Raw genomic sequence first — 20,904 nt, forward strand, 5'->3', positions numbered from 1 at the left:
GTTTCAGTCTTTTCTCATTCTCAGTCAGTCCCATTCGTGGTGTAGTCTATGAAGACGTGGGAACAGTATTCATTTACTGGGCTTTTGTAGTTATGATTAAATTAAATGTTCTTTGATAATTCTGTTCTTACAGCAAAAATACTATGTAGTACTCATGCATGTTTTATTTCTCTTTTTTCTTTTCCCCCCATTTACTTTGCATTAAAACGTTGTTTAATACACTGTGGGATAATTAATCTTGAAACAAGAAGGCTAAAAGTTATGCCTGACTTTCACATCATTATCTAACCATTTGTGACACATTTACCAGATGTGGCCTCCTTCACACCTTCAGCTCAGTTAGCTCACCTGCTTCCCCCAAGTTTATGACCTTTGTTGGGAGTCATTCGATGCTGAATCCAGTCTTTGTTTACAGCCTCAATTTCTTGCCTTGCAGGGTGCTTATTATCATCAAACAGCAAACGACCTAAATACTGGCAGAGTGAAGATTTTGATACTTTTAGGTCAAATAGTTGTTTTCATATTCAGCTTCCACTTCATTAGGTACACCTGTCCAACGGCTCATTAATATAAATATGTAATCAGCCAATGACACAACAGCAGCTTAGGGTAGTGGCATGCAGACACAATCAAGATGACCTATTGAAGTTCAAACTGAGCTGGGATTTTCCCACAAAACCAGAGAATGTCAAAAAAAGAAATACTATGCTGTGAGCAGCAGTTCTTTTGCCAGAAAATGCCTGGTTGCTGCAAAAGGTCAGAGTAGAATGGCCAGACTGCTTCAAGCTGATAGGAAGGGAAAGATAATTCAAATAACCACTTATCACAACCAAGGCATGCGGAAGAGCAGCTCTGAAAGCACAATGATCCTTGAAGCACATGCAGCAGCAGCAGAAGACCACATACCTCTCTCATACTGTATTTATTCTGTATAAAAATATTGTATTCTCATTTATCTGCTCGGTGGCTCTGTTACACATTTAAATGCAGCAAAGTACTTGGATGAATTTCAAGCATAATTAGACATTCTTTTATTGCTTGCAACCACCAAAAAATTACATAGATCATAATCTGGCATATCTCACATCATCAAGACGCTGTGTCAAGTTAATTAAGACATGTCTTTATGCTAAGATGGTGATAGAGAGGTCGACACTTTTGTCTGAATTTAGACAAACCAAAGAATTGTAACAGCAACATTTACAGAAATAACTCACTGTAACGGCTGACTCATAAGATTAATGAAACCTTGTCAAAGACAAAGACAGCATTAAATCCTTTGTAGAGTTCATGGATGAAACTTTATGTGAAGTCTTCGGAGCAGCTATGGTTGGTTAACACTTTACAGTTTCTTTATGCTCACGTAACAGTGACGAGCAAGTTGGACCCCAAAAATTTATTAACAAAGGATTCAAATCTATTTTAATTCAACATATTTTAAATAAAGAAGAGCAATTGAAGAGCAGACTTACAGCATAAATTCACATCAAATGTAACTGACTAATTCACTCGAAAGCTGTTTCACGGAGAGATGTGGGAAATTCTTTTGTTGTTTCTTAATTAATGAAGTGGTTAAAAGGTCTGGAGATGTCAATGGCAATTTTATTTTCATTGCAAGCAAACTCAATTGGAGATGAGTCAAAGGGTATAATTTGGAAGCAAGGAGCTCTTAATGCAAGTGAAACATACTCAGACTGCAACACAATATAAACCATCATAGAGAGAACATTGGGAACATTAAATGTGGCCAGTTCTTACATTCTGAGAAAGAAAGCACTGGTGATCTCAGGAACACAAAAGGCCTGAGTGTTCAGTGAAGAAACAGTCATAGATAATTGCAGGGTCCTTCCTGTGCACCCCAGCTGTGAAACTATATTCTTTCAACAGATGATACAAAGATGAACCAAAATGTGGGTGTGCAGATATATGTAACATAACGGTAAGATCTGAGAAAAAAAGTGCATGGCATGCTCGGTTTCCAGTGACACTGGGCCTCTGGTATTTATAAATGATTTGAAAAGAAGAAAACTAGAACTAGGATAAATTCTACAATTTGTATGGATTCTTTCTCCTCAGATTGAACCAATTACAGTAGATATATTTGACAGAGCTTCTCAGTATAATGCAGACAATGAGCAAAAGCATTCCATGAAAGCGCCTCAGGTGGAAATGGAAAATTCTGCATTGGATGAGTCTTACACCTGAGCTCATTCAAATGAGCGTGCAATTCAGTGGTGAAAACCAAACAAGAAACAATAAAATAAGAAATAAACAAGAAATAAATAGATAGATAAAATTATTTTCTTCTATTCCAACTTTAAAAAATAAAAACAAACCAAAAAACCAAAACACGAAAAAGTTGCTTTGACAACCGTAAGTGATTTAATTTGCCATCTCTTACACACAGAACAATTTCAAATGATCTTGACACAACAACACACGATATAATGTATTTATATTACACCTGCACTTACCCAGAACAACCACATACCTTTGATCACTACTCTTCCCCCCCACCGTTCTCTACCGTTTGTGTCTCATTCTCCTAACCTCTTAACTTCTAAACTCCTTTTTTCCCCCTCTTCTTATCCCTCATCAGTCCTTTCCCATCATCATTGTTATACTCTTTGTCTACTTGCTGGTTAATTACTGTTAATGCAAAGAACTGAGTAACACATGGGCGAACACAGAGACATAGCCTCCCACAGATTCTGTAACCCATTTGTGTAACCCACCCATGGACCCATGAGAGGCAGTGGGAGCTATAAAAATGCTGACTGCACACAGCTATGAATATAGTTTAGTTTACATCTGTGCTTTGGACGGCTTCATTTCCAACCTTCTCAGTGTGTCAGTGTCGCGGGGTCCTCTCCTAAACTTCTCCCGATCAAATACAGGCGTAGTCGGAAAGCATTCAGTGTGGATAATTTATTTATTTATTCTGCCGGCCTCCCAGGTGCACAAAAGTTATTTACAAAGAAAATAGAACTGACTTAAGTCATCACAAACAAACATCTATATACAAAACACAGTCTGCATGTTACCCTCTCTGTAACAGCTCTCTGGAGAGAAAAAACACAGGTAGGCCCTGACCGCCTTCTCTTATACCCCATAGCCCCTCCCACTAGGCGTAATAGTCATCTCTTTATTATTTCTTTTATCAAACAGTCTTTCCCCCTCAGCTTATTTCCTGCTGTATTCCTACAATACATATATGTATATGTGTATATGTATACAGACATTTATGGCCATTTCCAGGCAGCCTACAGTGTTTCACAATAACACAAAACAAACCAAAAAATAATGCAGTTCACGTGACCCTCCAAGCGCGCGCGAACCCATTATTTAAACCCCGGAACACTATGCCATCGGCTTGCATAACCCCGCATAATCGGCGATCACAGCGCGTCTCTGCGACCGGCTTTATTAAAAGGTAAGTGGGAAAATATGTTGGCCACCCTCTGCGCTGCTAACAATATACCCCTCACCCCTTTTGTTTATCTGCCCGGTCGACGAAAAGACGCGCGGCCACGGTGATTGTAGAAACTAATGGTGGTGCGTGTATGCGCCCAGATCAGCTGTCTGCGGCTCGGGACGGTGTAACTCCATCACAGTCAGCAGCTGCTTTTCTTTGATGTGATTATGGGTGGGAGACAAGAAGAGACACTGGTATGTAAGGAAAAGAGCCAACTCTGCAGTAATCTTAGCCAAATAGCTCCAATTCTCTTTCTGACCTTGTGTCTAGCTCGCTGAACTAGTATAAATGATATTTTTGACACAGTAATGTGTATTAAGTATTAGAGCTGGGCAATGAATTAATTAATTGTTTCATTTTTTTTTTGTTTTTAAAGTCATTAATACGCTGCACCCACCAAGCCATCCTGTACTTTATGTACTGTGCCTTTAAAACGCACTACCATGTTTATTGTCACATGACTATCCAATCCACATTGTGAAGGAAAACTCCAATACTGAGGCGACTGTGCAGTTCCAGCAGCTTGTAGCAAATAGAAACGCTGTGTCTGTTGTTTTGGCACATTTTTGGCTTAAGTACACACAACACAGACAAGAAAGCCAAAAACTGAACCAAAGGTAATACCAACAGTTGTTTACAACATTTGGAACGGGCTCAAATCACTAAAGAAAATATCCCAGATTTGGTGTGTAAGCATATTGACAGTACAAACCTGTTGAAGTAAATTAATAAATGAAAATACATCAAAATATATAACTGATGCTGAGAGACAAGTACATGCTTAGTTTGCACTAACTCTATTACATCATTTGTTGTTCACATGAAAATAATGGATTTGGGTTAAATGTATTTGCTTATTTTATAAGAATTTTGAACTTGAAGGCGTCAGACTTTGCCCATTCAATTATAATGGTTTAGTAACACTACCAATAGATAAACTCACTTTTACTACATTTATTGATAATTACATTTCTAATAAAAACTCCACTGTTGATCAATCACAGTACACACAGAGTTATTACCACAGGCCAAAGATGGAAAAGTCACCAGCATCACCACAAGGCCACATTTCACTGGCTGGCTGAGCAGGTCGCACCACTGAGATGTGATTTGGCGCTATATAAATAAAATTGAATTGAATTGAATTGTCGCTGTGAACAGTGGTTCCCCGCTCACAGTGGTTCCCCGCTCACAGTGGTTCCCCGCTCACAGTGGTTCCCCGCTCACAGTGGTTCCCCGCTCACAGTGGTTCCCCGCTCACAGCTGAGGTGTTTCCTGGATGAAAACCAAGGGCAAGATAGTGCTATGTTTATTTGCAATTTATGCATCAAAACATGTGCAATAAACCTGATATGTTGGAAAACATTTTACAATCAGTGAAGTTCTAAACAGTGAAACCTGAAAAACATTGCATTAAGGCCAAACATATCCACTTTGGTCTCAGCTTTCCAAAGGAGTTCCAGAAGTTTTGGTTTGCTCAGATGCAACTTTGCAAACTTAATTTGTGCTGCCATGTTCTTTTTAAAGAAAACAGGCTTTCACCTGGCAACCCTTACAAACGAGCCATATTTCTTCAGTCCTTTTATAATTTTATTAAAGGACTGAAGTCAGTTGGTTTAATATGCTAACCAACTAACTAACTAAGATGTAGCTCTTGGATTTTAATTTAGTTTTTGCTGTTTCTTTGACCATGGCCTGACTTTGGAGCAAATTTTCGTGAACGTTTCAAAGACCGTCTTGAATCTTTTCCATTTGTGATTATCCTTTCTTGCCCTAGAATGACAAACTTAAAATTATTTGAAAATTTGTTTATTGGTTCCGAGATTACAAGCAGCGTTTGCTTCTCTAAGACCACTGATGACCTAAGTCTAAGTCCTTATGTCTTTCCTTCTTGGCATTGTGCTAAAATAATAATAATGGATTGGATTTATATAGCGCTTTTCAAGGCACTCAAAGCACTTTACAATACCACTATTCATTCACCCTCACATTCACACACTGGTGGAGGCAAGCTACAGTTGTAGCCACAGCTGCCCTGGGGCAGACTGACAGAAGCGAGGCTGCCATATCGCGCCATCGGCCCCTCTGGCCAACACCAGTAGGCAAGTAGGGTAAAGTGTCTTGCCCAAGGACACAACGACCAGGACAGAGAGCCCAGGGATCAAACCGGCGACCTTCCGGTTACAGATGCGATTCCCAAACCCCTTGAGCCACGGTCGCCCATGCTCCTGCTCAGTGCTCCTGCTAAGCCTTCTGCTTTTATAGAGGTGCTCACAGTTGCTCATGATCAATTATTCAATCCATTTGATTAGCAGCGCCTGGTTGCCGCTCACACTCTTAATTGCTATGGAAGCAGTAAGGGTAGATTTACTTGTTTACAGTATTGCATTGAGTCCTGTGGAAACTTTCTTTTTTCTGTAAGTGTCTTTACTTCATGCTTTGCTTTGTGGTTAACAGTTAAAGTTGTTACTGACTGCAACATGGAAGGCTGTTCAATGAAAGCACAACTGAAAAGTGTTATTCTCTGGGGGGGAAAAAAGAAACGTAAACATCTATCAATTTCTGCCTCTACGAACATAGAGACAAACTCAGAGTTTCAGGCGTCTCTGACAACTTGGACAGTAACCTGAAAGTCTCACTAGAGGGCGTTTTTACTAGAAAAAGTTGTCGTTTATAAAACAGAAGTGGTTTAGTACATATGGATAATATTTGACATGAAAGCAGAAATCTGGCGTGCCACTTGGAAAATTTTGGAATCTGTGTTTTATTGCAAACACAATGCAACATTTCCAGTGTGTTTTTTGGGCCTTATTCTTTTTAGCACATCAAATAAATAACACTTTTCATAGAAATGCTACTTAGTGACAGACAAATCAGAATCTGATAACATGGGTCTATATACTGTTGCAGCATCTCAAAACATAATCTGTGAAACAGAAGGAGATCACTTGCTTTCATAATATTTGTCACTCTTTTTGTGCTTACTTTAGTTTAGATAAATGAAGATAATGAAAAAATGATGAAGGAATTGAATTGACTCCGTACTCTGCACACAAACAGAGTAACTAACAATAACATACAACTAAGTTTAAAGGTTTGCATCACTGAGCTGCTTAATTAAAATAGCTTTTTCTTTCCAGTTCAGCTCATTATCTTCTGTAAAGTCTTTGACACACCATAGTTTAGGAATTCCTTGTTAATTAAATAATGATAATTTCTGTCCTCAATCATTCCTGACTTGCTCTTCAGAAATTTGCACCAGTTGTTAAAGTCAAAATGTTGTCCGTGTGTTTATGTGTTTGTTGCTCTGTGACTGCACTCATGTCCCTTGCAAGTATATCATGTGCAGAGTGAGAGCTAATAGGATGTGTTGTCCTCAGCATGCATGCATTTTCATGAGGCATGAGCTCCTGCCTTATCTCATGCCCATCCCTACTTACTGTGCCCAGTAATGTTCATGTCTAATCTGGTGATATTTCTCCATTCAAGTTGAAACGGAGAAACAGGATCAGTCGAGTATTATTGCTAAAAATGAGATGCCCTGCTCTGCTCACTGTGGGGCAGCTAGCACAGACTCTCCCTAACTGATTTAGACTGTCTGTGTGGATGTCTGTGCTTGTGTTTGTCAGGGAAAGGGTGACAGTGCCGAAGGGAGAGAGAGAGAGAGAGTGAAGGAGAGAGAGATAAAGAAAGGCACAGAAGCAAAGAGAGAGGCCTCGGAGAGAGGGAAAGAAGTATGTCAGTTTCTCTGACAGTTATTTGCACAAATTGTTCATACATAGGTGTTGTGTATTGATGACTGGAGGTATGTTGTGACAGGTGTCCTGCACTGTGACTGAAACAGAAGATAGGTAGCATCTCATTATATATATATAGTAATACTTACAGATGGAGCCATCTGCCACCTTGTAGCCATCAGCTATTATTGCCATCATTATTGTCACTCTAGTTGTCTGCCCTGGTGATGCTAATTAGAGTAAACCACAGCAGCTGAAATAGTGAGCAAAGGTCAATAGGAGAGAAAGAGGGAGAGGAAGACAAATAGTGAAAGAATGAGAGTGCGATAGAGCAGTGACATAGATTCCTCCTCTGTTGGCCTCTTTTTCCATAGCCTCATGATGGAAGGGTTTGTGTGCTTGAGTGATCCCAGGAGCTACTATTTTGTTCATGACATTTTGCCCCTGGGAAGATCTCCCAAGGCAAACTTATCATGAGTGAAGAGCTAGACTAAGACGGCAAGACTAGGGGACTAAGTTACCAGGGTTAACAGGGCTCACACCCTTGACTCATACCTGGGGTAGGGGCTTGAGAGCAGGCACTTGACGCCTAGGACTTAGCCGTGCTCAGCAGTGCATAGTCTTCCAATGGGCCCACCATATGTCATAGGGGTTTGAGCAATGTGAAATGAGCAACTGTCTGGCGTTCCAATCCCTGGATGTAAAAACTGGCTCCTGCTATATGGAATGCCACCTCTCTGGCTAGATATAGTCTGGCTCACTTCAACACATGGCTTATGTTCTGGAACAAGTCTCCTAGAAAGGGGCTGGACTCTACTGCAATCTGGGATTGCCCCTAGCTCTGTTTCTGTATGTTGGGGATTTCCCTGGACGATCAGAATTTTAATTTTTTTTTTCCATGTGCCTTTGGATTTGGGAACTGGTCCTGTATGTTGTTTGAGTCTATGCAACGAAATGAGCACCACACAGCCACACCTTCTTGCCATTGTCCTGCCAGGGGACATCTATATGCACTTGGACAATAACAGTGAAACCTGAGGGTTGTGGAACACTGGACCAGTTCTTTATCATCTCAAGGATATTTCAGGGAGTTTGGGAGTTTGCCCAAGTACATGTACAAGGGTAGCAGGTACACATCTCTGCTATGTGTAGATGTGATTCTGTTGGCTTCATTTTTCCACCTAGTGTGAATCAACTGGGATGAGAATTATCCTCTCCAAGTCTGAGGAAATGGTTTTCAGCTGGAAAATGGGGGCCCTACTGCAGCAAATTTAGGAGTTTATGCAACTTGTTCACAAGTAAGGGCAGAGTGAGAAGTGAAATTGAGAGATATGTTGTGGTGAATAGAAAGTGCAGCATAAAAGTGAAGATGTTTTTTTACTGGTCAGTCTGTATTCCTACCCTCACCTTGGACACCCACCTCAGGTTTGGGTAGTGACTAAAAGAATGAGATCGTGGATGAACGATCTCTAAATGGTGATGTGCTTTCAGCATATCATGATGGGAGGAGGCCTGGGGCAAACCCAGGACACACTGTCTTGGGCTACGTCCACACGTACACGGGTATTTTTGAAAACGGAGATTTTCCGTTTTCGTTTTAAAAATTAATCCCGTCCACACGTAAAGGGAAACGCTGCTAGGAACATGCCAAAGCAACAGGTGGCGCTAGATTCCTAACCGTGCAGAAATGTTGGCCAATCAGAAGTCTAGAAGCCTCGGTGGGAAAAAGTAAACAAAGCTGGGGCATAGAAGCAGAACCGAGTGGTATGTGTGGAGGGACAGTAACTGTGTGTTTATATGTAAGCATTTAAACACTGCAGAGAGTACAATTAACAGTAACAGTATTGTAGAAATTCATTTCACCGAAACAATAACGTGGCGCACAGTGTGACGTCAAAAAATGTGCACACCTTTGAGGCTGCGTTTTCTGCGTTTTTCTCTTCCACACCTAAATGCAAAGATGGATTTTTCAAAAATATTCACCCTGGCTGGAGTTTTTAAAAATCTCAGTTTTCAGTGACCAAAAACGCCGTTTACGTGTGGACGAAAGGTGCAAACGCATAGAAAAATCTGCGTTTTCAAAAATACCCGGGTACGTGTGGACATAGCCTTGGTCTAGTGTGATCAGGTCGAGGGCGGTCTGCGGACATCACAAACCACGCCCAGATACATGGTGGAAAATGGGTGGATGGATAGAAAACCTTATTCTATCTGTCTCACTTGAGTTTCACATTAAGTCTAATCATCAGCATTGCCAACCCCTTTCTTTTAAAATGTATTTTAAAATCCATCAGTGCTGAGTGATCCAGTGTTTATGTATATTTTTCCAATCTTTCTTTTTAAGGATGGATATAGTTTACCAGAAGATATTTCTTTATAACGCCATTTCAATCTGTTTAATCCTGTGCAGTTTATTGCGATTCATATCAGCATTCATCTTTACTTAGCATAATGAAATAAACATCATTAGTAAATTAATGAAGTAGTGACAGTGCACAATGAATTTAATGAAGTAACAGCAATGCACTCTGCTTTTAATTCACCTGTTAAGGAGCGTGATTTAAAAATGGCTATAAAAAGGTAAAGAATTTTTGCAATAAGAGGTTTTTTTTATTGTAAAATGCTGTTAGAGATGATAGTCGTATTTAACCCCAGTTTTTTTTATTTGTATTTCTTTTGAATGCAGCTCCAGGTCAAGAGTCTTCTCTAGAAAAATCCTGGCAGAACTGCTGAGGATCCGCAGAACGAAGAGCAAAGCGCGTAAGAAGATCTTCATAAATGCAAATCAAGAAGAGGAGCTTTCCATCTTTGTGTTGAAATAAACACTTAAAGAGTGGACAACACATACTGGAAACAGGTAGGTGATAAAAATCTGTCTTAAGCATAGTGTGTTCAGGCAGAGAAAGACATCATAAGGATGACGTTGCTTTTCATTTTTCAAACCATTTGTCACATGTATATGAAAATATGCCTACATAGTGAATTACATACATGCTGCAATCTTAAGAAATAAAACCAACCTGTCACAAGCTTCTGCCCAGTTATGTGTTTCTGTGTGTGTGTGTGTGTGTTTGTGTGTGGCATACAACTTGGCATTAGGGCCAAAGCATTCTTTAGTGTCTTAACAAGCATATATTATGCCATCTTTTTCCACTTTTATTGCACTTATTTTACTGGGAACACTGTAATTAACGTTGTCAGTGTTTCACTTACCACAGTTATTATATTCTGCATGTGCATACGTGAGTGTACTGTGTGTATGTACATGTCAGGCACAGATAAAGTCAAAGAAGTAATTGTTGTAATTATTTCTTTTCCGATCACCCCTTCCCGACTGTGATAATGTTAGTGAAATTCCTGAGACTCTTGAGACAGATGTAATGCAGAGTAACGGCGCTCAGTTCAACCACCTTTCTATTCATGAAGTGACATATCCGCGCCATTTTATGGTGCTCATATGTCATTAAGTTAATTACTATTGTCAGGAAGAGACTCAGCGCTTCTGACAACAGTGCCGCAAAAAAAAAAGAAAAGAAAAGACAAAAGAAAACAGCAGTTATACATCATTGTTAAAAGATTTGAGTTTTTGTTTTTGGAAGCAAACCAAAGAAAATCAAATCAAACAATGTTTTCACATGTGTAATTATGAGAGGCGACAATTTCTGCTCAAAGTGTGTGCGTAGATGTCGCGTACCTTCTTCTAAGCTTCAAGTAGTTAAAAAGTGAGCTGAGTGTATGCTCCTGGAAATCAGCCAGAAATGCAGTGTTTGTTCTTTCAACCATTTCTGGAACAGCTTCAGTGTATGGTCACACTTTCTGGGCTTTTTTTGCCAAAATGTTATTTCTCATGAGCAACGGGGGATTAGAGGAGGGATGTGTTTCCTTATAACAAGATATATGTAAATACAGGCCGTTCAGTTCTGTTTTATTTGTGACTGTCTGATGCTAACAGACTGCATCCCACAAGCATCTGTAAAATAAAGAATTGAAACCTGAGCATTTCAACACAATTAATGTCCTTCAGTTTGACTTTAGTTTTCCTCATAATGACTGCCAGATGTTTAGGATTGATCTTTCTTTTTTCTTCCTTTCTTCGCTGCTTAAAGTCCTTATAGCTTGGCAATGGCAGATGGATGAGCGTCTGAACCTCTTAGATCAGGTTTTAGTTTCGGACATTACCAATGAATGCAGAGTAAAGTGCCTTGGATAGACCTACGACTAATCAGAGCTAAGTGATGGAATAATGTAGACTGACCATGGCGAGCAGAGATGTAGTTATTGGATGTTATCTTCCTCTTATTGCATAAACACTGATTGGCCATGCAGGAGCAAGGATGAGAGGAAATACACCTGAAACGTAGCTCTCTCTTTTAGAATTATGTGCTATGTGAAGTTTTGACTGTTGTTATTAGCTGCGATATGCTTACCTTATACAACAGTGATTTAAGACCTCGACTTTTATGTGAAATGAAAAGTGCTGTGTGATTTGTCCTGACTGTGATAGAGAAGGGGAGGTTTGTAGTTACAGTTGTGAACCTGCCAGTTCCCCTTAGAGCTACAGCCTCATCATATGTAGTGGGTTTAACATAAAAATGAGACTTTGGATCCATAAAACAACGGAAGATAAAATCAGATCATAATAATAATGTGTGTGTGGGCCACATACTGTAAGTATTAAATTATAAGACAGAGTAGGTTCTCTGTCTTTATTGGGTCTTTTTTTTACCAGCCCAACAGTGTTTGTCACCAGTTGCATAATCACTGCTAAAAATGAATGCCTTGAGGCTTTTGTTCTCCTTCTAACTTTCTTAGTATGACCTTTGTGTTTGTTTTTGGTTAGACCGTCATTTCTTGATGTTGAAGTATTTCCAAAAGGCTTTTTAAGGAGACAAAGGCCTGTTTAGTTTTTTCCTAATTTTCTAATTATTAAAAATAAGCACCAGTTCCACAGTAAAAAGGCGTAGTGCAGCTGCGGATTTTAAGATAACGTTTCTTGAAGGGGTTCAATGTATAACTCTTCTTTAGCTTTCTGCCTGGGAATTCGTATTCAAGGGCACAAGATTGTTCTGAATTTTGGTGTTCACTTTTAGCAATAGTCCAGTGATATAAGTATAGTCTCATGGAAAGGGTTAGTAACTGGGGGAAATGTTGCATTCATTGTCCCCCATTAAGTGATTGCTTTAAATAACATGTTCTGACTGTATGGCTTACAAGCTCAAACAACATTGGACTTCTTTGGCATCCCTGTGCTCTGGCAGGAATTGCATAATCAAATTAATGTGACAATGCCCCAACCTGTTCTCCTCTCAGTGCGTCAGATGCTGCAATTCTGTTAGACAGGTGTCACATTGATACCCACAAGGTGTCCTTAGGCAGAAATAACTTGCTGGTCACTATTGTTTAGGAATCAACACATTGTTAGCAGATACGCACAGAACTTGCCATTACCGTTTGCTCATTATTGTAATTGGGGCAACTTAGTAAATCTGGCTGTTAGCAGTATAATGATTTTGACTTTTTCATACCAATATTTGTTTTGGTTTCATTCATGAGTGAACATTCAGTTCACTCATTAAATATCTATTTGGCCCTAATTTTAATATCTTAGAGGCCCAGAAGTAGAGATTTGTTCAAGAGGTGGATGGTACTAATGTGTCCCAAAAGACGTTACCCCTTTTTTCTGAGTACCAGCATACTAGTGTCACCTACCCTGTAAGAATTATTAATGAAAAGCAATAGCTGTTAGAAAAACAGTGGTAGTTTATTCCTTTTTTGTGCAGTGGGATTTGCAAATGTTGACCCCTATTCCTCAAAGACAGACATGGTTTCAAGCAAAGATTGTGTGTCATCCACATAGATTCCAGCATACACATGCTCTCAGCATGACTGCAGTGCATTTATATGTGCCTTCATGTGCGCTACCAGTCACTATGAGCTCAAGCCTCTCTGCTGGAGCTAGAAGTGCTGTCTCATCACAAGGAAACCCTTTATTCACAGCAGCAGGTACTTCTCGCTTAAATAAAAAATAATGATGTATGCAGGGACTGCAAAAAATCTGCAAATCAATCTAGAATCAGTCAAATAAAGTTGAAAATGTTTAATCTGAGAAAGACATCATTCCTAGTGTTACCTTAATACAGATTTACCGATATGTTTTTAAAAATTGCAAAAGAGCTCATTGATTAAAACAAAAAGGAAAACCCAGAAACAACCCTTAAGATTTTAATGTAAAAAAAGAGGATATTTATCTTAAGAAAGCCACACCTAAAATGAATAAATAAATAAACATTTGTTTGTGTTCGATTTAAAAAAATCAACCACAGTGGGTGCAAAATATAACTGATAGCGCTGCCCAGGACACAGTGACAAGCATTGCTGCCTTACTTGTATATTTAACGACCTAATTGGCTTGCAGGATGAAATGTGCCCTTTTTGCATACAAATCTCTATTTAAAGGGGAAGTGCTAATCATAAATATCAAGGCCAAATTCAGTTCCTGGCCTACTTGCCGTGAAACTGTGGAAGATTTATGCCTGCAAGTCAAAGATCTAAATCATTAACATTTCAGGTTTTTTCCATATAGCGTCATACCATTTAATTGTCATATTTGCATAAGTGAACATTTAATTCCTTTTGAAAACCTACAAAGGTGAGATACTCCAATAAATTATGCCTAAAATTGTTGCTTTTTACAGTTACAGAGGACTTTTGTCTTCTTTGGTTTTCCCACTGATTTGTTTGACGACCTGTATCCTCAGTGCTCATCTGAAATGCCACTCATGGTTATAATTCATAATGGGCACATTAATATTGTGGAGAAAGTGAACTGGCTTGATTTTTAAGGCAATTTTTAAAAGAGATGTGTTTATATGTGCTGACAAAATATAGAACACGTGTGTGTTTTGTGCTTTTGAAGCCTCAGGTTGATAGAAATTCATCTGAACTATGACTCCAAAAAAAGAATTTGTTTATAGCTTCACCACTAAAAGTTCTTCTAAAAACACTATCAAACCCACCAAGGATTGACATAGACAAAGACCATATTTGAAAGCCAGCTTGTGGGAGGGTTTTAAATGGGGAAATCTCTGGAAGAAACACAGGAATTATAGATGAAAACTATCACCAAACCAGCATCACAGACTGTTTGAAATTCATGCAAAATGCCTACAGAAGTTTCTAGTTTCTGCTAAACTAGGGAATACTCACTTTGAAGGGAACAGAAGAATATTATTTCTGTGTGTTCAGGTATATCATTTTTGTCTGTAGGCTGTATATCAAAGAGGATCAAATGTTTTGAGGTTCAAATACATTGTGCAACCAGTGATTTTCATTTTTGTTTCCTTGCTTTTGATGACTAACTTATTTGGCCACATGGTAGCTGACTTTCTTACATTCCGAAGCCTTTCAACTTTGTGTTAATATTGAGAAACATCAAATTTCTGTAAAACAAAAAAAATGTGTGAAACTTGGGAACTTCATGGTAAAGTCTTCTCGGTTGGAGGTGCTAGTAATTGAAGTTTTAAAGACATAGTCAAGGGTGAAGGGCTTTGCAGGATATCGCAGCTTCACATTATTATGACATTTGATTTCTCGCCGTAGTTTTAGCCCAAAATAATGAGTTCAGTCTGAACTCTAATCTAATGATTACAAGGAACCTGCCACTTAGGAATACATCGGTGAAGTGATTCATATTCAAAAGATTTAACATTTGCGGCTTCTACTGTTTATCTTACAGCACAATGCAAATTTTTGTGCTTGCGATGCAATAATTCTTTGCCAAGTAAGTTGACTATGAAAGCAATTAAAGTCCATGAAGTATTTTAACTTTTACTGATATTGTTGGTCTGTTTTCACTGTTTTTATTGTTTACTCCATGGGCAGTAAAACAGTAATACATGGGCAGTAATTGCCACTAATGAAGGTGTTGTTAAAGCCAAAGGGAGCAGATTCACAAGGGCACACTATACCATATTTTTCTAAGAGTTGCCCTGTATGAGCAAATTAGTTCTTATATAATGTGTTTGGGGCATTCACTTTATTTTTCTGCATGTTTACATAGTGTGAGAATATCCTAATAAACAGGGATTTGGCATGTTCACACCTGCAGACATATTTGTGAACAAATGTGTAAGCTCTGCATGCTTTTCACAGCTCTTATGATGGACTGTGGCCAAGAGCATTTGCATAAACTCTATTTGGAGGCAAATACAACATAATGACTCTTGTTCGAGTCCTCGTTTTCACTCAGAGAGGTGTGGCCCTCACCCGCTCCGTTGTACTCACACCTACACCTTTGCCACTTTGAGAAGGAGTAAATATGCAGCTCGCGAAGTCGGATGGACGGCAAATTTGAGCCTTTGTCTTTGGGGAAGGGATATTTTATCATACCGTTTTCACATGTGCGACAGCAATTGTCTGTTTAAATTCCGCTTTCACCCCATTTAACCATCAATCTAGCAAATCCTGCTTTAATTATGAGCCATGCCTTTTCCTCCCCCTAAACTCAATCAGAACAAATAAAAGAGCCTTTTCAGCTATAATGGGATTATCGATCGGGTGGCAGCCTGAGACTTTGTGTATGTTTGTGTCTGGCTATGTGCACGTGAGAAAACTAAGCCATGTGTGAATGCGTTATTGTGTATCTGTGGGTGTAGAGCAGTTTGAAACTGATAAATTGAAAGACATTTGGGGTGTGTGTGTGTGTGTATATGTGTGTCAGTGCTGTCTGGAGTCTTGTCCATGTATAGGGGTGCTGTCAGTGAAGGGCTGAAGGAATGAAGCATTAAATTACCTCGCAGTTTGAGTCTCATCGAGTGTGTGACAGGTTTTACTGATGAGTTCTGAGCTTTTTCAACTTTTGCCCACCAACACTTTGCTATGCATACATGCAACACACCGAATGCGGTCAATGGTGTTAAGTGATGCATTTGCTTATCTGCATACACTGACCTGGAAGGCTATGCTGCACAGTGTCGAGATGAAATATTATTTTACATTCATAATCTATGTTACTATTCATAATCCTTATTATTACTGTTGTATCATTTATGATTTATCATTATTGTCATTTCATTGACACATTTATTGAAACTGGTGATGTTATATTAAAGTCTGTATTTCAGGTGTTAGTATAAGCACATAAGCTTTCATTGCAGGTGCAACTGTAATCATGTTATGCTCATATTGCATAATTAAAGGGTTGAAGCTCGGTTAAGTTAATTAATGGTTTGAAGCTACGGGCAGCGCGATGTCTGGCCGATCAATGGAGCAAAGTTCAAGCTGGAAGGATTGCATATATATATACAATTTAACATACATTTTCTAAGATTGTTTAAGAAAGGAAATAAAGGCCGTGTGCCCTGTGCTGTGGAGTTTGCCTGGTAACAGATGATGTAGAGGGAGGTCATGCACTTAGATTAACGACACAGACACATAGCCTGTCTGGGTAAACTGATTGCAAGTGTTGTTTAAGTCTAGAAAAGTGTAATAACAGGATGCATCTGGAAGGCGGTGGAGGAACTGAAAGAGGAACTGTTCTGTTTTAGTGTTTTAGAGTTACTGGTCATCATAAGTATAAATATTACAACCACCTATTGTCAGGCGGGAGATGGAGCCTGATGTTTTGCAGACCCTATCTTCACCACATATGTGTTTTAATAAAATCATTTGTGTTGACCCACTATGGACTTTCAGTCGTACGTCTCTTCCTCAAAATTCGGACCGCGACAACAGTGAAATACTTTTGGCCTCTTTTTATTTTTTACATTTAGATGTGTATACTTCCATAGTGTAGTGAGAAATGCATTAGCTTGGTCTGTGAAAGGTTCTAGCTTGGTTTGCGTCTGGAAAGGCATCCTGTGTAAAGCTCTGCCAAGTCAAACATGCGACATAACCACTTGTGACAAGGGACCAGCTGAAAGTAACTCTTTTTTTTTTTTTTTTTTTCTGGTTCTGCCTGAGGTTTCTTCCTGTTAAAAGGGAGTTTTTCCTTCCCACTGTTGCCATGTGCTTGCTCAAATTGAATTGAATTGAACTGAGACAAAATTTACACAAATGGCCCCAAGAAGTCCTCATATACGAGTATTATATTTATCCAACACTTACCTCAACCTTGTTCTTATAAAGGCACAAGCAGTTTTTTTTAAAGACAGCTTGTGAAGCTAGAAAATGTTGCTAACATTTAGCTACGTTTGCCAAAAGTATTTACAGAAATGATGGATTAAATTAAAATCACTGCAGCTGAAAAGCTGCCTGCATATGCCTCAATAGTCTGTGCATCACCTTTTAACAGTGGAGTGGTGCACAGTTTGTGCATGCAATAACCAGAAGCATGTAATTGTTATTAGTAATTGCTATGCTGACTAATTCGGGTTAAGCAGGCATCAGTCTATGCAGTATAACAGTGGGCTATGTGAATTATACAACAGCGTAAATATTAATTATATCATTTCGTACTGAGAAATGTGAATGTTGTTTTTATTGACCGGCCTGGTTGTTTTTACTTGATATAACAACTAGCAGATGTGTAGCACCAGTGAGGAGATACGCCTTTGCTTGTGTTGTGTGTTCGAAAAGCACATTGTAAACTGACAAGGAAGCATATTTAATATTTTTTGATTAGTAGCTTCTTCTTCTGTCCATCCATCTGCACATTCTCAATCCAGATTCTAATCCAGTACATGAGAATGGATAGAGCAAACATACGGCCCAATAAATATTATTATAGGACTCTCTTTTTAGTAAATATCACACTTCTTAACTGTTTATTGTGTGATGTAACGGTGCACAGACTTTTCGCTGTATTTACATGGAAATTGCATAGTGGTACGTGTGGAAAATGTGTTAATAAGGTGACGCAAGTGGAAAACATCTGCTGTCAGGAAATGTAATTATGTAAATGTTATTCTGCTGCCACCAAATTATGTTATAGTGTCTCTCCTTTCTGCACCTTTGGTTATTTGTATGATTAAAATACAGCTTAAATAGACTGTAATGTGAGAACTTTGATATATACTTAGAAAGCAGAACATAGTTTAGTTTCCAAGTTCCAAATTATTTGAAACACTGGCTGTGTTTAATATAACCTGCCAAATTTACATATAACATAAAACAAAGAAATGAAATAAGTTGGTAGGAGTTATAGTCCTTTCACTGTGTCCTGGCCTCTTCTACTCTTTTCTTGCGTAGTAGTGTAGTAGACAGTATACTCTCAGTGTACTGCATCTACCATTCAATAATACTACTCTCTTTAGGTTGCATCATTGGTGCAGCTTCCTGTATATTTTTAATATATATGGCACGCAGAAAAAAAGGCTAAATGATGATCAGCATTGCTCATGAGCTGTTTGCCTTGCTTTGCCTGTGCATGCATAGATATTTCTGTGTTGTTTCATTCCCTCATGTAACTCATTTATGCCTGCATCAGTGCACTCAAAAACAGAACAGGCAGTTAACACAGGTGTGTTGCACACATGTGCCTAGCAACACAGAATCTAGTCCACAACAAATTAAAGAGAGGGATCAAACCTGATAAAGTGAAAAAAGGAAAGAAAATTCACATATCAAGTCATGACTCGTCCCGATGTAAGTTCTTCTCTCACTCGTCCTATCTCTCTCTTGCAAAGGATAAACTTTTTAACAGTACCTCATATTTTTATAGCTGCCAACATCCTTCATTCTTTCTCTCAGCTCAGCTCTTTGAAGTGTTAATCTGGGTGCCAGGTCTGCTGGCTAATGAAGCTGAAGCCTTGAAGTAATTATCAGTACCTTGTGCTTGTAAGAGTGCCAGTGACAGAAAAAGAACTGAGTAGAAATTGCAATTATTGCTGTAAATGCAATTTTAGTTTTGAACATTTTTTGCATCTGTGCGGGAGACAGTCGATTGTGAAGAAATGTTTTATTTTTGTCGTCTGTCTGTCTGTCTGTCTGTCTGTCTAGTATAAACTGACATTCAATGAGTTGTGAGAGTTTTATACAGTGATAGTCTTTTTACACGTATTTATTTATACACTATTTTCTTTTTACTTGCAATAACTGTTAAATCAGTGAAGTGTTTCTAGTAATCATTTTCAGTAGGAATGCACCAATAGATCAGCATATTTCTTTTTGAGCCATACATTTCCTATGAAAATTGAGTTGTTTTATAAACTAATGTAATACAGCTTTGCAATGGCTTTTTCTGGTTCATTGTCTTGCTCTTTTGGTAATAATTCCTTGTTATCATCAGTTTATAGATACATGTAGGTGCTTAGACTGACAAAATAAATATACTTTGACTTTTTAATTAGCTGCCGACATGAGTGACCTTCTGAGAATCTTTACTAATTGGTTCCTAAAACTCCTGCAAATGTTCATACTGATTGTCTTCAGCTTTTGTGTCGATAGATGTGTTGTCTGAACCTAGCACTAGCTCTAGCGCTAGCAATAGCCATGCCAACAATCTGTAGTGTTACAGCGCATCCATCACTGAAAACACAGGCACGTGCACGCGTAAAACTGTACTTTGTGTTCTCTGACAACATATGAGGTAAACCCTGCCATTGCAAAAATGGCTCATGTATCAGTTGCATATGCTCACATATTTCTTGAGACATTCTCTCCATTAGAAGAAGAGAAGACATGAGACATTTTGATGGATGGGCCAATCTTTAAATGAAGCCGATCTAATAGGAGACATACAGATTATGGGAGAAGACAAACCTTAAATAGACATTATGGCTTATAGTATATTTTTTTCTGTTGCATCGAAATGGAGAACATTTAAATTTGAGAAAGCAAGGGCAAGGCTTTGAGTATTTATCTTCAAGGAAAGAATGAGTTTACATGAGCCTTATTTCATTTATGCTAATCTATGCTGACATTCACATTATGGTGGTGCACTCCACCAGACGAGGAGAAATGTTCCTAATCTCTGCAGGATACGAGAAAAATGGCTTTTGGTTGTATACTATTGTATATTATTGTGTAATCCTTTTTTTTTTTTTTTTTTTTTTTTTGCATGCACAATTTAATGGATGCTCTTCTAAGAACTCCTAGTAATTATGCAACCCCTGCAGTAACCTCTGCAGGGGGTTGCTGTTTCTCATAACCAAGCAAGATTAATTTAGTGTCTAACAGTTGAGCACAGACACCAAACAGATGATTATTAATATTTACAAAATAGGTGGAAGAGGGAAAAGAGAATTCAGAATGGATGGATGGATGTATAAAGTATTGTTCTATAAAATAATGCCTGCAAAATAACAAACATAGTTTAGGCTTATGATTTCCCAGAGGTATGACCACCAAACCTAGAGAGTGGGAAGACACAGTAGGAGAAAATGTAGAAGAGACATCCTCCATATGCAGTGAGCCATACATGTTGCATAAGCTGACCTATCTTGAAGCAACTATAATCAGATCAGTATGCTTGAAAAAACTTTATCCAGTAGCAACAACAGCCGTTCAGCAAAAAGGGTATGATAAATGACAATGAGAGTTTGAGGCAGAGGAAGAAAGAGAAATATCATCAAAGAAAATATCATTCACATCATTCAGAGAACCATCCCATGGAGATTTCATGCATCCGTAACCAGCTTGGGGTTTTCTTTGGCTACATTTTTTTTTCATGGGCAGATACAGCTTAAAAAAGTACTGTATTTGTGTGTCTGTGTGTGTGAGTGTGTTTTTACTGTGTACCATGTATGTTTTATG

The 20,904-nt window shown here is 38.6% G+C and overlaps 1 protein-coding gene across 2 annotated transcripts in view; it reads left to right on the plus strand.

Moving 5' to 3' along the window:
- The window catches only part of LOC102300082 (protein phosphatase 1 regulatory subunit 29), a 78,301-nt gene that overhangs the window by 14,470 nt on the left and 42,927 nt on the right, over nt 1–20,904 (plus strand). The window contains exons 1-2 of one of the 2 annotated variants that reach the window (XM_042213277.1): nt 2,311–3,433; nt 9,899–10,069. The gene's annotated coding sequence lies outside the window, so the exon portion shown is untranslated. Of the gene's footprint in view, nt 1–2,310; nt 3,434–9,898; nt 10,070–20,904 lie in introns of those variants that run through there. The other variant, XM_005946467.3, reaches the window with a different exon arrangement.

Source organism: Haplochromis burtoni, unplaced genomic scaffold (assembly GCF_018398535.1).
Source record: "Haplochromis burtoni strain Fernald_Lab_line unplaced genomic scaffold, NCSU_Asbu1 Contig_431, whole genome shotgun sequence".
Classification (NCBI taxonomy): Eukaryota; Metazoa; Chordata; class Actinopteri; order Cichliformes; family Cichlidae; genus Haplochromis; species Haplochromis burtoni.